Source organism: Opisthocomus hoazin, chromosome 19 (genome assembly GCF_030867145.1).
Source record: "Opisthocomus hoazin isolate bOpiHoa1 chromosome 19, bOpiHoa1.hap1, whole genome shotgun sequence".
NCBI classification, from domain to species: domain Eukaryota; kingdom Metazoa; phylum Chordata; class Aves; order Opisthocomiformes; family Opisthocomidae; genus Opisthocomus; species Opisthocomus hoazin.
In genome coordinates this window covers 8,748,746-8,765,409 of record NC_134432.1, presented here as the reverse complement: position 1 = coordinate 8,765,409, position 16,664 = coordinate 8,748,746, and positions in this window count along the sequence as shown.

Genomic DNA, 16,664 nt, shown 5'->3' with positions numbered 1-16,664 from the left:
TTCCAACATACCAGTCACAGGGATATACTGAAACGCATGTTCAGTCAGTAGTATCCTGCCTTTAATACCATATGTTAATATGTCACTAAATCCCAGGTTTGTGGAAAATTTGGGTTTACGTGGTTGATTTTTGATGCTGAACTTAGTTCTGATTTGAGGCTTGATATATAATAACTGGGATGCGGCTAATGTACTGAGCATCCTTGGTCAAATTTTGTCCGCAATTGCATTGGTTTTACTCAATACTTGTCTTACTACAGGCCCCACTTTAATCTGTTGTGTTATGTGCAGAGGATCTGGAAAGTAAGGTAGTTTCTGCCTTGAAGTTGGAAGAAATAGAGGACTTACTGATATCGCTGGATTTCTGAAGAGGAGACTTGGACACAAAGAATATTAAATGATGTGTCTGTGTCTTGGGGGTCATCAGGGCATTTATTGCAAGACTGTCTTCCCTTATTCTTCTGAACTTTGATAATATTTAATATCTTCTTTTTCAATGATTTTTTCCTTTTTAGTTAACAAGGAAAATCAACAAAGAAACCAAAAGTAAACCTGAAATGTATAAAATCTGTATACTGAAGACAGAGCATCTAAATCCTAGGAAACTGTATTATCACTACAGGGAATAACAAAGAATTACTGTTATCTGAGGGACAAGATAAGGCAGGCAGGGAATACATATATATGAAAATAAGTGGCCCCAATTGGGGTGAAGCTTTCCTCATTGCAAAAAAACCCCACAAACAAGCATATTTAGTTCAGTGAATTCCAGCACTGGTCTTCTCTCAATCCTTTTGAGAACTTGGGCTTTTCTTGATTCCTCCCCCCTCCACACCCCTCCCAAAAAAATAGACCATTGTGTCACACTTTAAACCGGAATCCAACAAGTTGAAACTTTATTTCCATCCAGGATCAATGAGGTTAAATGCAGCAAGCCAAAACCTTCATTAAAAGGCAATTTCAGTGTCCAGTGTGCAGGAATGCAAAGAAGCAGCAACAAGAAATAATGAATACACTGCAGAGCTGTTGAAATTACGTGAGTCTATATCTAATAGCTGTATTCAAAAAAAGACAATCCAGTCTTACTAGTAATTAGAAATACAGGGCAAAAATGAGAATGGTAAAGCCTCATTGTCTCTAAATAGATGTTAGAAGCAAACAAACTGGCCTGCTGCTACTGCAGTAGAATCAGTGTTTGGTGCTAAGGCCTGTTTTTTTGATGTGATGAAGATGAAATGAGAGAGGATTTAGAGCTGCCTTCTTCCCATCCTAAAGTTTCCTTCAGTCTGTAAACAACTGTGGAAAAAAAACAAAGCCCTGAGCCAAAAAGCCAAATCCAGTACTTGTGGTGTTCTGTACTTGAACTGTGCATTTGGAGAAAGCACCAATCTACTGAGTTCATACAAACATAATGGATAAAGAGCTGTCAGACGGCTGAAACTCATCACAGTTCATAACTGGGATAGAATTTGACGTACACTGGGCTGGGAAAAAATGGACCAAATAGCCTACCCCCATTCTTATGTGTGAGACTGGACAATCGTTATCAATGCTTAACAAGACACAGAAGCTTAGTGAGGATAAAGTCTTTTGGGGACCAGTGCGAGGAGGGTGTGTAAGGTTGTGTGTGAAGCTTCTGAAGTTTGTGAGAGACTTCTCAACTAAACCATGAGAAACCATAGCAACCGGAGTAGTCAAAACAGGTAGTCTGGATACCTCATAGCATACCAAGGAAGCAAGTGGTGTTAGGTCCTAAATGTAAACTATGTACAAAACTAGATCTGCAGCTGATGAAAATTGGCTGAACTCTATTTGAGCAAAGTTGAACTGTATTGCTTTATCTTTCATGAAGTTCTTTCTATTTGGCAGTATAATAGTTTCGGCTTTCTGACACACTTAAGTGTAGATGAGTGGATGGAACAAAGCATGATTTCATTCAGCTAGTTCTAAATATTTATGAACATAACCACATTGGTAGGGAATGTGTTGTTACTTGGCATTAAGAATGAAAAGGGCAAACATGACTAAGGCTCAGGAGGGCAAAGCTGGGGCTAGTGAAATTTATATAAGGATCCGTTCACCAGATTTTAGATATCCTTCTGAAGCTTGGCAGGTGGGTAAATGGCTATGCAGAGGTATAGATGCCCATTTCAAGTTAAGAATTATTCCTGTATTGATATTAATGTACTGAAATATTAGAGGAAGTATTTTGGTTTGAGGACAGAAGTTTTGTTTCAGCAACGTGTTTGTTTCCTGCTGGCTCTAATAACCCATAAGCTTCATAATTCCTTGTGCTTGGGGTCCCAGAGAGCCAGTATGACGCTAAAGAAACAGATTTTGTGATGTGGGTTGTAGTCAGCGGAATGTGTGTCTGCAGGTTCAGGGTATGACAGTTATCGTGAGTCATTAGGAAAAAGTATCCTTTAGCTTAAAGGTTGGGAAATGATTGTTTGGTGGGGTTTTTTTTTTCATTTTTGAAAAGCTGAAACAGTTGCTTCCCAGATGTCGATTCCAGAGAAAGTTTCCTACTCGTTCTGCCTTGCCCAGAAGCCATGCATTCTATTGCAGACTTGCGAAGTCACAAAGGATTTGGTTTGGCTGAAGCATCCTCCTGGATGCAAGAAGATCTGGCTGCTTTGGGCTCTGCCACAGACACTGTATGTAACCTTATCGATGTTACTTGGTCTGTTTGTTTTATGTCTGTAACTGTATAAAATGCACGGTGGGTTTCAGGTAGAGGATTTTGGAAAGGCAAAGAATAGTACTGATGTACAATTCATTGTTTTTCAGGTTCAGCTTTCAAACTTAGCCCTGTCTTATTCCAGAAAGGATTTTATTGTGGTTTGCTATACTGGGAAGAAAAAATCTTTATCACAGAATACTTATTCTTTCTCCTTTACAAGACTATCTATACTTCACTGCACTACTCTAACACTTTAATTATCTTATGGAAGGAAAAAAACTGCCACAATAATCTGAAGTAGATAAAGCTCAAACCACACATCTTCGTTTGCACCGTTCTAGCCTGACACCTTAGGGACCTGTTTTGTCGGCACAGATCCATTTGTCAGACTCTTCTGGCTAGCACCTCTGCAAAACCAGATGTCTTTAGCTCTTTGGCTTGCTGTCGTCTGGCTTCCAAACTTACTTCTTGGAGGGAGAGTCAGGAAAGAATGTCATCACTCCCCCCCCTCTCCCCCACCACCTTTTCCACAGTCATCTCCCATCTTCCAGCCTGCCTTGCCGGCACCTTTCTTAGCAGCATGGGATTCCTGGAAGTCTCTACTCATTGGTTATGTTTCAAGATGATGGGCTTGGCCAGATCCTGGCCTGTGGAACTTGGTGGTAAACATTCTCACGAAAGGCTCACTCTCTGTCACAATAATTTGCTAATCTGTTTATAGCTTGGATTCTTACAAAATGAAATCAGCCCCCCACACAGACTTTTCATCCAAATACCTCCAAGAAATAGACTTGGTGCCTTTGATGACACCACTGTTCTTGCTGCTGGTTAACTTGATGACATTGAGCAATACCACTCCAGGATTTTTCCTATTTTGGAGCTCACAAGATATAAGAACAATTGAAAGGGTTCTTATATTCCCCCCTCCAAGGGAACCCTGAATTGAAGATGGTTCAAGATTGTCTGCTGGAAACTGGTTTGCAGTAAATCTTGGCCAGACAGTGTGAATGGGAGTCAGAGCAATGTTTATCAAGTACATTTGAAACTTCAGTGAGTTTAGAGAGTCATTAAAGGGTGACCATTAGCCACTTAAATGACTGCGCTGTTTCTGTTACTGTGTGTTATGAGTTCACGAAGACTCTGTAGCTAGAGAGCTTATGGATGTCATTTATGCCATAACTTTGGGGCTCTTCCAGCTGCTTTGAAAGGAGCCCACACTGAACTCGTTCAGAGTCCACCTGTCCTTTCTGTCCTCACATAATGCCAGCAAAATAAAGAGCTAATTGTACTGTATGTGGGCATAACTTCCAAGTAAGCTTCAATCTGGGTGGCAAGAGTAATAAGGACTATTAAAATACTTGACAGATTTTCCTACTGAAGAGATGCCACATTATACTGCTACCCTCTCTCAAAGCTAGCTTCAGTTGCAGCCAAATCCCCCACTGCCACCTCCTTATTACAGCCATTATCTGTGTTGCTAAGGTGAAAGCAATATAGCAAGTTGCACCTACATTTTGCTCTGCAGGTGCATCCCGTGAACACATCAGCGTGTGTGAACAGTAGCTGTTTCAGCAGAGATCATAGAGCTGCAAGGCCAAAGATCACTGTTATTCTAGGGCAGGCCTAACCTACAAGCCTCTATAAAGGAGCTGATGTTATAGATCTCAAAAGAACTCAGTAACTGTCATTACAGAGAGTTTCCCAGTCTATGGGGAAAAATTTGCAAAGATTCTTAGCAAAATTATGCTACTCTGTTTTTTACATTCTTCTCTTAACTGATATAAAGGGATGAGTTTTGCAAATCTGTGCACAGCTTTTAAAAAATACATCTGTATTAGCAGTCCCCAATTCAGCTGTTGTGTTCCTTTCTTTTGTACCTAAAGTGTATTTGAAAGTACTCAGTAACTCGACAGGATTTTCTGCAGCCAGTCAGGAATTATCATGGGAAAGGGAAAATCTTTAGTTGTCTTGCTGAGGAAATTCAGACAAGGCTGTGTAATCAGTGCAGAGCTGTTCTGTCTGCTCTGTAAAGGGACCCACATGGAACTGTAACATCCCACTCAGGTGCAGCCCAAACACCTGGGGAAAGGGGAAGGCACAGGCTGCAAGTCACTTCAGAAAATATTTCAATTTCTAGGAGTTTTTGGTATCTGGCAAGTATCTTTGTCTTTCATTTTCTCTTTCTATTTGAAAGAGCCAGACATTTATATGGAGCCTTTGGGTACGTCTGTACTGCGGGCCAGTGGTATGAGAGCAGTTTAACCTTGGCTCAGCTATATGCTTATAAACTCCCTAGTTCTGGTAGTAGGACAGCAGTGGTGCGCAAAGAGGGATTCTGAACTCCCCTGGGATTCTGAAACACACCTTCCATGCCATCCATGTTGTGAGACATCCTGTTACTAAACAGCCTGTATGGAAACTTTATTTTCTATGCCTTCACATTCACTGCTCGCTTTGCCATCTCATCTAGAACTAGTTGGCATAACTTTCACGTTTTTAAATTGCATTTTGTCCAGATATCAAAACCATGTTGCATGCTTTTTAAAGGAGATACTGAAAAGGCTGCAGCTGTCTGCAAGAGCCGTATGTGATACAGGGATAGTTTATGAAGTAGGAGAAAATGTCTTTACAAGCTTTTTCTGAGCCTTCCCCTGGATCCTGAATTCAGGTTGAATGAGGAGGTACGGCTTCACAGTGCCTGGCTGGTGAAACAGAAGGTACTGAAGGCCTGCTCCTTCATCTGTCGTTTCCACTTCTTCAGGTACGAGGAGTTAAAGGACTTTGACTGTGCAGAGAGTGTAAAATGAGGGAGGATGTTTCTTATGAGAGATTTTGGCAGCAGTCTAGTATCAGTTGCACATGCTGGACAGACTTAGCCTGTGGCTTCAGGGGTTGCTGAGTGTCCTTTTGGTCCTAAGGATAAGAGGAACACTGAGCTGATTTCTAAGGCCTCCTTCCATCAATATTGCCATTTTGAATGTAGGCCTTTGCTCCCAGTAAACATCAACATGTAGTTGTCTCTCTGGCTAAGACCTGACATTATCTGGTGAGAGGGACAGGTAGTTAAGTCACAACAGGATATTTCATGATTATCCAGGACTGGAAAGTCATAGTAAGAACCAAGCGCCTTTCCAGTGTGGTGGTGTACATGGTCTCAGACTGGCATGGCATAGGTGGTATCATTTCATATCCTTTGATCACTTTATCAGGACAATGGAAGTTGTCGGTTTTGCCCAGTTGTTACAATTGACTTCAGGATAGGTCTGTGATCAGGAACTTTCATCAATGAACTTCTTGAAAACTAAATAAGACATAATCATTTTTATTAAGTCCTCAAAAGTTCCTGTGCAGCTTGCATTTAGCAAGCAAAGGAAACCATTCAGATTATACCTAGCAAGTCCCAGCGTTCTCTGAGGAGAGCTCTGTCCCATGCTGTGCGCGGCCTAGTTTCCAAGCCAAATTGACATGGGGGTATTTGGAGAAAGCTTTGTAGAAGCGTCCAGATTGTTGATGTTTTCTCCAAATAGAACTATTAATCTGTGAAGGAATTTGAGATTTGCACGTGAGGGTCCCTAAGCCCCATTTTCAATGGTCACGTTATTCATCTTCTTGAGGTAAAAAAAATACTCCACTGATGTATTATGTTGTGCTTTGTGTTTCCTGATACTATGTAGGAGGCTGCACCTAAGTATTTCTGATGTCAAATTTGACCACATGTAGAAACTTTCTTTCTCCGGGTGGAATATGGTCTATTGACACAGTTGGCTTTTTACAAAGCAGTGAAACATGAACCGCTTCCTCTCCTCCAGTCTAGAACATCAGGCTTTTCACCTGTCGTTTAGGAGGCAAGCTCATTTACACCTATCAAAACCTGAAGTCAAGTCATCTTTTTCAGGGAAGCTATTTTGGATTTACACCCCTATAAGAGCAGAATTTGCTCTTGAGTGCTCTCCTTCCTCTCAACCCCTTCCTGCCTAGTTAAAACATTGCAGTTTTTGTAGGCTCCCACATTAAATCCACAGCAGCCACGAGGTCAGGCAGTCCTATGCCATTGTGGTAAATGTATCAACTTGCTCTGAAATGGATTTGCCTTTCATCAGATTCTTCTTTAATGAGGTAAGAGATTTAATTTCATGGTTAAAAAAAGTAAAAGATATATGATACATGAGCAACTCCATTAGACTCTGTAGGAAAAGGGGAGTTGCCAGACCAGGTCTAGACAGCAGTTCAGGCAGTCCAGTAACTTGTCTCTGTGAAATGGTTAATTATGGAACAAATAGCTCACTTTCAGTCCTGCCTTGGGAAGAGGTCTGACTATCAGATAGTCCAGAACCTGGAGAGAAAATTCCCTTCGTAATAAGTGTATCTCATACATTCTCGCATTAGCAAAGTTTAACTGAAATGAAACATAAGGACTAGAAATGGAAAGGGAAGAGCAGAGATATCTGTACAAAACTACAAGGGCTACGAGGATGGTGAGGAGACTGGAACATCTCTCCTACGAGGAGAGGCTGAGGAAGCTGGGCTTGTTCAGCCTGAAGAAGAGAAGGCTGAGAGGGGACCTTATAAATGCTTACAAATATTTGCAGGGTGGGTGTCGGGAGGATGGGGCCAGACTCTTTCCAGTGGTGCCCAGCGACAGGACAAGGGGCAATGGGCACAAACTGAAGCAGAGGAAGTTCTGTCTGAGCATGAGGAAGAACTTCTCTCTGAGGGTGACGGAGCCCTGGCCTAGGCTGCCCAGGGAGGTTGTGGATTTTCCTTCTCTGGAGATATTCCAGACCTGCCTGGACGCGGTCCTGTGCAACCTGCTGTAGGTGACCCTGCTTCGGCAGGAGGGTTGGACTGGATGACCCACAGAGGTCCCTTCCAACCCCGAACATTCTGTGATTCTGTGAAAATAAGCAGGTATATACATACATTTGTGCATACATCTGAACACCACCATCCTGTGCTGAACCTTCTGGCCAGCCCGTGGGCACAGGCCAGGGCAATTCTTCGCTGGTGGTGGGAGGAGAGAGCGCAGCACAGTGGGGTTCCTGCTGTGTACCAGGCTGCGAAGGGGCTGCAGTGCAGGGGGCTGCTTTTCACCCTAGAAAATGCTGTGCATAGGGACTCTCAGGCCTCGGCACAAAAATCCTATAGCTTTTAATCATCTGAGGCTTTTATGCATAAGAGTTTTTGTTGGCTGTTTTTGTTTTGGTTTTTTTTTATACAGAAGTATTAATTCCCTGGACTGCTTCTAGCAGAGAAAACCTGAAAGGTGTCTGTTGTCTGTTCTTCCCTTCAGTATAGCTCTTATACCAACAGCATGCTTTGCAGTCAGCTTCTGGAAAGGACATGAGTTAAGATAGAAAACTCAGGATGTTTTTTATGCTTCTTGCACTTGTTACTGCGCTGTTTGCTTTTGTCTGTCAGTAGATGTAAAAAATGTAAAACGATTTTTACCTCTTTTACTGAGGGTTAATTTATTCATCTGTACCACAGTGCTGGAACAGGCACAAGCGCCAAGAGTCACTTCCAAGATTATATTTTAATAACTTCCTCAAGTGTCTTTTAACCTGGAGATTCAAATTGTTTTACTGAGGCATTGCTTGTTATTCTCGCTGTACTTTTTTTTCCCCTCCCTGGATCTGAGACCCCCTGAATCCATATCTCTGCTGTCTGAGTCAGCTGCTGAAAGAAGTAATCTATTGTACTATCCTTCTGGAATTGTAATGTGTCTTTAAACATACGCAGCTCATAACAGTGGGCCCCACAGAATAAAAAGGGCATTTCTCTCTAGTTCTCTTGCTATCATTGTCTGGCTGCCTGCTCAGGGGCTTCTTGCTTTTGTGTTTTTCAGTATTGTAGGACTGTGACACCTTCACTAAGTAGGACATAGGCTTGCTCACACTCTTGACTGGTTAGAAATGCCTATTAAGCCACCTAAATGCGAGCATTGAAATGAGTCGTGTTGCGTTTGCATGGGGCTCTCTGCTAGCAGGAGAGTCAATGCAGCAAGGGTTAACATCCCCCTTGCAGCCCTCCCTTGAGCGCTGGAGATCTGGCAGCATGGATGGGGAGGTGGCACAAACAGGAAAGATGCTTTCTGGCTGCATGAAACCTTTCTGTGCTGCTTCACCTAAAGGAAGAGCAGCGAGTGCTTAATGAGCGCTCAGCATCAATTCACGGTAGCGTCTCAGTGGGGTGAGCGTCCTCTGCCTACAGAGAGCAGTTTATTCGCGTTGTGGCTGCTCACAAAGCTGGAGATGCTCCAGCTCACTTCTTCAGCTACCTTATGGGGTACTCTGAATGCAAAGGAAGTTATCTGACAGGTTGTTTCAGCAGACAGTGTTGCCGTTATTGCCAAATGCTTTCCTCCTGGCTTGCCTTGGGGTGGGCATGCGGGGGAACCCCCGCAGTTAATTAGAAGCAGGTATTTGTCTGCAGGTAACACTGCCAGACAGAAGCCCTTTTGCATCCTGCAGAGTCCATGCAATCCGCAACATCTGAACAAGCCCCATGGGGAAAGAGATGGATTTTTCACACCTGTTTCTCCAAATTTAATAACAATAAAAAATTCTATGCAAGCTCAAGAAGGCAACATGCCAGTAACATTTTGCTTTAAATGACTGAAATTTCCCGTAAGATGGGCCTCTGGCTATGGAATGGAAAATCTGTCCTCACTGACTTCCCCCTCAGTACTGGGCAGACGTATGGCGTCTGGTTGCTTTTTTATTCTTGCCAAGGCTGCTGCAGTAGCTCTGTGCTTGTTAGTCCCGGGTGCCATGAAGTCAGAGCCACGAGTCTCCCCGTCGCAGTAGGCGGTGGGGGGTGGTAGTTTGTTCCAGGGGACGTTCCTAAACCCTGTGTCACTTCATTACACAGCAAATTGAGAACAGACTGTAGTAATGTAGACAGAAGAAAAAAAAAAAAAGGGAGTCATAATACTATCAGAGAAATATGTGTAAACTCCGTAAGGGCTTCTGCACCTTGGCCAAATGCCGAGTTGAAATCCAAGATGCTTGATGTGTTGAATTCTGAGTTTCCCACCACACTTCTCTTTTTTTATATGTATTTTATTTCATTTAGCAACAGGTAGTGAGGCACAAACTTTACTGTGTGGCAGTAACCATGCTGAGGTGGTGGAAAACTACAGTAGGAGGACATGGGCTGAATTTGGCTATGATTGACTGGAATTCGTGACATGGAGTATCTTTTGTTGGCTTTACAAAATTGAATCACTTCTGAACTGTAATGAGCGATCTTGGATATGATCGTTTGGGGACAGGAAAGCACTGGTTGTTACATGAGTACTTCTAATCCTCATTGCATGATGATGTCTGTAAAAAGCTTTTAACAAAGAAATGAAATACTTAGAATTTGATACCTATGTAGGTTCTGCATCCTCTTTCTGTTCTCCAGGTATCGGTTTTAGAATTCAGCCTTGTGGGAGGCACTACTGTTGCCAGAATAAATGCAGTTTAAAACAACAACAGTAGAAAAATGTCTCAATGCAAATATGAAAGATTAAAGTGGAGATCTAAAGCAGCAACTCTTTTTTTTTTTTTTCTTGGTTAGATCCTCGTTTTAGTTGTGTGCGTCTGTGCATTCCTCATTACAGACAGCGATTGCCATTTGTTTCGGATAATCAAAAAGTTGAATTTACCCCTGTACACGGCAACAAGACTTTTCTGCTTCATCTTGATTGTTTTGAAAACATAGGTATTAAATTATTGATACAGTTAGTGCAGAAAAGACATGTCTGTTCTTCTGTGAATTGAACTTTTACATTCAATTAACTTCAATTTTGTAAATGAAGTTTTGGAGGAATGATTGCACAATACTGTCATATAATTTGCGCTGCAAAATTATGGGGATAAAAAAAACTGTGTTCAGAATAAAAGCAGCATACATGATTTCTACTATTGTGCTGTCATATAAATAGGTTGCAAGCAACCTCATTTCAAAGTGGAATGATTTGGATTATTCTGTTGTGGAAGGTTTGCCTTGTTTGCTAGCTCTGAAAGGGAGATAATCCTAAATCTGAGCTAAGAAAGACGGTTACAAGCAAGACAGGGGGTTTAAACTAAATTTGGTCTTCTGTGTTGATGTTAAGAGAGCCCCAAACTTCTGAGGAGATAACAAGGTGCTCCTGGCTTTTAGAGAATGAAGGAAAGGCACTTGATAATAAGGAGTAGTCAGCTATGCATTATCCTGTCTTACTCTGGTGTATATTTTGCTTCTCCTGTGTTATCTGATGGACTCTAGTCTCAGTCTAGGGTGGACTACACTGCCCTGTTAAAGATGCGAAGAACTGGGAAATAAAGGATTGGTCAGGGATTTCTAAAGATACAGAAGCAACGTAAGAAGTGAGCTTAACCCATTTGAAGAAGCCTGGGATTACAGCTGTGTTTAATAAAATCTGAGTTAGCTATAGAGAATGTAAGTAAGCTAAATCCCATCTGCTTTGAGGTTTCCCTTTGGTCCCAGAAGCAGCCAAATGCAGGATATGAGGAGAGGTGTATGGGCTCCCACCGGAAATGCTGGGGAAAAAGGCAAGAGAAAAAGGCCTCCTTCTGATCCTTTGGTCTGCTTTTACGATGTGACCTCACTAGTGACACAGTGCAGTGTGGTGAGCGATACACAAGGAGAGAGCAGAGGGAGCTTGCGTTCCCCCTCACTGCCATAGAAACGGGATCAGAGCTCTGTGAAGAGCATTACCTCTCCTATTCCCATTGCTTTGCAGTGTCCAGTGATATCTTGGGTAAAATGGGCAGCCCCAGAACTGGGCTGGTAGGGCTCTGCTCCTGTCTCTTCACGCAAGCTGGAGATGAACAGCAGGACATTTCTGAGGACTTTTGTGAGCGATGTGGGATTAATCATGCAGCTGGTCCTTGCCAGTGTTTAGCTACTTGGATATGATATCTCGACTGGTCAGGAGGCAATTCTGAGAAAAAAACAGACAAAAGGCAGACACTAATTAGCACTTTTCACTAAAAATCTGCAGCATTTTAGCTACGGAGTCAAGTGAAAATTCTCACAAGTCTGTTTTTCCTTGACCACAAGGTCAAGTGCAGGATGGAGTGCAAGGACATGGTGGCGGAGACGCTCTATGACATGCTCCATGACATCGACTACCGCAAAAAGTGGGACACCAATGTCATCGAGACCTTCGACATCGGGAAGCTGACCGTCAACTCCGACATCAGCTACTACGCCTGTGAGGAGGGGGCTGTGGGGGTCCTGGGGCGGGGGGCGAGCTGACCCTGGGGGCTGTCGTGGCTCCAGCATCCCTGGGGGTCCGGCATCTCTGGCCCCAGCATCGTGGGTTCAGCATCCCCTGGGCTCAGCATCCCTGGCTCCAGTATCCCTTAATCCAGCATCCCTGGCTCCAGCATCCCCTGGGTCTGGGATCAGGTTACAGCAGCGATCTGTTACAGCATAGGCCCCTCTACATAGAGAGGACTGTTCTTTCGGCTCAAAAGCTGTTTCTGTGTCTGTGCTGGAGCCGCTGCCCTCTCTGAGTGACCACTTCGGCTGCTCGATGCCCACAGAGAGTTCTTTGCTCGTGGCCAAGTGTCTCAGCTCAGAAGAAGTCGCTTGGCTCTCAGAAAAAGGCGTTTAACAACCCCCTCTGCTTTGCCCTGGTGAGGCCCCAGCTGCAGTGTTGTGTCCAGTGCTGGGCTCCCTAGTTCAAGAAAGATGAGGAGCTACTGGAGAGAGTCCAGCGGAGGGCTACGAGGATGAGGAGGGGACTGGAGCATCTCTCCTATGAGGAGAGGCTGAGGGAGCTGGGCTTGTTCAGCCTGGAGAAGAGAAGGCTGAGAGGGGACCTTAGAAATGCCTCTAAATATCTGCAGGGTGGGTGTCAGGAAGACGGGGCCAGACTCTTTCCAGTGGTGCCCAGTGACAGGACAAGGGGCAACGGGCACAAACTGAAGCCGAGGAAGCTCCATCTGAAGACCAGGAAGAACTTCTTCCCTCTGAGGGTGACGGAGTCCTGGCCCAGGCTGCCCAGAGGGGCTGGGGAGTCTCCTTCTCTGGAGATATTCCAACCCCACCTGGACGCGGTGCTGTGCAGCCTGCTCTGGGTGACCCTGCTTCGGCAGGAGGGTTGGACTAGATGACCCACAGAGGTCCCTTCCAACCCCTACCATTCTGTGATTCTGTGACCATGTTTCTTGTTACATTATCAAGAAGTGAGGCAATAATTAGGAAAATGTAGCTGTAAAAACCTGTTTGTTAGTACTCAAGGAAGCCTGAATCATATTTCAACGATATGCGCCCGTTGTGCCTCCCTCCTCTCTGCTCCCAGGATATTACTCTTGAACCTGAGATTCCACATCCAAAGTTAGTTCTTCCTTGAAAGTGAACAGATTAGTTCCAGCTCTCCTGCTAAAACACTTGGCTGCCCTGTACAAATGCTGCACGGGTCAAGCAGCTCTGCTGTCTGGCTTATGTCTCTACTATTTCGGTGAACCTTTCACCTCTTCAGCTGATGGCAGAGGCGAAGAATTACAAAGCGAATGACTGGTTCTCCCTCAGCCAGATTCTTCACTTTCTCTAATGACTTTATCTGCTGCTCATCCCCAAAAGCTGGATGGAGAGATTAAATATCCCTATTTTCTAATCTGTGACCATGATTTATCAGTTTAAAACAATTTTAGGATATGCTTTGAAGACTAGAGACAGAAGTGTCTAGGCCCAGCACGAACAGGTAGTTTTTAGTTGTTTTGGGACAATTCCTGTCTTCTTAACCACAGCTTGGTATTTCTGGTACTTGGACAGACAGCTTTCCTCCAAGGTTTGTTTGGGGGTTTGGGGGGAGGGATTTATTTTTTTTCTGACTAAAGGACAGACAAACAGGTGTCTTCCTCTCTTATTTGGGTGCTTTGGATAGAAATATTTTTTCCCCTCTCTTTTACGTCAGTCGATCAGGACTGTCTTCATAAAAGACATTCAAACTCTGCGAGATAGACCCAGTGTGTCTGCTTATCTTCAAGTGGGTCTTTTATGGGTGCTATTGATAGAACGTTGATCGAAAGGCCTAACAAATACTAATGTGTCTATATGCTTGCTTACCTTCGCTCAGAAATGCCAATGATATACATGAAGTTATGTTTATAAATGTGGCTAAACAGCTTTTATTTAATTTCTGGGGTATATAATTGAAGATCCTTCTGCCACATTTTTCTACAGTGTCTTCCTGTGTCAGGGTTTTGCTTGAGGATGAAGACAGTCGCTGTGACCAGCTTACTACTTTAAACGTTGGACATCATTACCTTGACAGCCACTGGGTCTTGTCTTTCCAATTAGCAAATATTAATCACTGCACAGTAATTGTCAAACTCACTTTGTAAAGTTTCTCTTTTGTTATGTTGGGGGGGTTGCATGTGTACATTTGTTATGGGTTACCTGGTAAATAGCTAACTAGACCAGGCACAGCTTTTAGGCTAAATGACAGCCTTGCCTGAAGCATGAGTGACTAAACTGAGCTGTAATATTTTTTTTTCTTTTCCTTAGAAAATAATTTTTCACTGTATTCCTCAGAATAGAGGCCTTCATCCTAAGGCAGGAATTAGAACAGAACCAGGGTGCTGTGTATTTGGGTATGGATAGCTGAAAAAAGTCAAATCTGTCATATAGGCTTCTGGCTGGGTATTTGAACCTTAAATTTGATTTCTCATTCTGCTGCTGACGTAATGTTTAATTCTGGTATAGTTTGCCCTTACAAAAAAGTTCTGTACTCTTTGCCAAGCTTGTTTTACTAAACTGCAATGGTTTTGGTATAGCTTATTGTGCCGGAGGGAAAGACTATATTACCTTTAAGATTCCATCTTATTTTTTTTCTGTAAAAGTGCTTTGATATTTTTGGATGAAATATGTAGCTGGGACTACATATTGCTTAAACTCATGAAGCCATGTCTCTGCCTTTTAGTTATAGCACAGCATGGTTCTCATGGTTTAGAATCATTGAAGGAAGTAGTTAGCTACCAGAGGAGCTTCTTGTTAAATCTTCATTCTCCTTTTTCCTAAGAAAGTAGATTTTATATTTAGTAGCAGCAAACAAAGCTGGGTCTGTGTGACAGGTGTACATTTTTGCACAGGAGTAGTCTCATGCTTATACTAGGCAAGTGGTCCATTTCTGGTGACCAGCGGCATGTCTCTTAGTGACTGAGAACGTTTACTGGGAGCAATGTCTCACTTGGCCAAGTGTTTCTTTCAGGCACCTTTTACTGCAGGGCCCTTCAGGGCCAGCCATTTGTCCATGAGGGCATCAAAGATTATGGAGTGTCCATGGCTTTCTTGCTGGGGTATGGAGGAGGTGTATGGGAGATGTTAATGTGGCATAAATGAAGACATTTGGCTAGGAAGTACCACGAAATTCCTACCCAAAATTAAGGCAGATTCTTATTAAACAAACCATACTTGGTATACCAACATAAAGACTAAGGGAACACAGCTGTCACTGTCAGTGGAAAGCTACGTTTTTCAGCTACCATTTTTTCTAGCTTCATTACGTGCCCCCGTCTCTACCAAAGGGAGCACTTAGGTAGAGCGATCCTGTGGGTAATGTAGGCTGCCTTCCTGCCAGGCCAAGCCCATTGGGATGATAGTTGGATGAAATTGCATCATGTTTTCTAACAAAAGGGTACGTACGTGTGCTTATGTCTAGTTGTGTGGTATAACTATCTACACCTTAATTTTTATTAGCATGAGGAATCCTCATCACTGTAGGGCATATACTGATAATGCCTATCGTCATATCTGAACGTGTTTCGTATAGAGTGGATAAGCACTATGGACCTTTGCTTTGCTGGTTTTCTTACTTAAGCTGCAGTAGGGAAACTGTTCCTGCAAGACATTTAAGGATGTGTTTAATGTGATTAGCTGTAATTTTGACATCAGCAAGCTTGAAAACATAATTACAGTAAAGTGCATGTAAGTATTTAGGGGCGGATAGAAGCCTGTACTTACATATTTTTATGAACTCCAGCACTTAAAGGATACAAATTGGTGTGGCATGGTATCAAACTTTTGCAGCAGTTCAGTTACTGTCATCGTTTGGCACCGGCCGTCACCAAGGGACCCCATGGCCACTTCACTGCCCCTACCTCTGCCAGGGAGGGGAAAGAATGGGGAGAAAAAGGCAAAACCCGCGGGGCGGGCTAAGGGCAGTGAGACAGACCGGCAAAGGCAGCAGACAGGAACAGCAACAACTCTGACAAGAAGAATACACAGGAGCAAGGGAATACCGGGAGCAACTCTCACTGGGAGCAACTCTCACCGCCCGCTGCCCAGCACGCTCCCAGCCACGATTCCTCTCCCCCTGGGCAGCCCCCCCCGGGGGAATCGACCCCATCCCCGCCATACCCGGGACAGTTACTTTACCTATGGCATCAAGGGATTAACTACTTACGAGTAATGCTAACGTGCTGATAAAAGCTTTACACCATCCCACACAGTGAGCTTCACTTTCTCACTCAGTCCTCAGCAATTTGGTATGGTTTCCCTTGTCACTCCTCCTGCCTTGATCTGTAGTGAAAGCCATATTTTGTCTTATAAACTTCTAATAAAATCTACTGCAAATATAATAAATGCCAAAGATATTTATGAACAGTAGAAGTCACTCTGTGTCACAGTCTGACACCAGCAGTTTGGATGGAAAATATTTGTGTCCTGGCATAGTTATTATTGATTGTCCATTTACTCTTTTTTCCAGTGACGCTTTGTATTTTCTTGAGTGAATATACAATAGTGTTGTCTAGATTGTCATTGTAAATGTTTGTGATATCGCCAACAGCAAATTCTTGTTTAGTGTGTATTATCAGTGTGGTGATGTCTACATTGTGAAGGACACGGATTTTATACATCAGGGAAAGAGATGATCAAGGTCATCTTTTCAGAGCACAGCAGACCTTGTGTTAGAACCCGAGTCATCTGGCTCCCCTCTCATGTATCCCTTAACAGGCATATAGTTTCTTTTTACTGATGA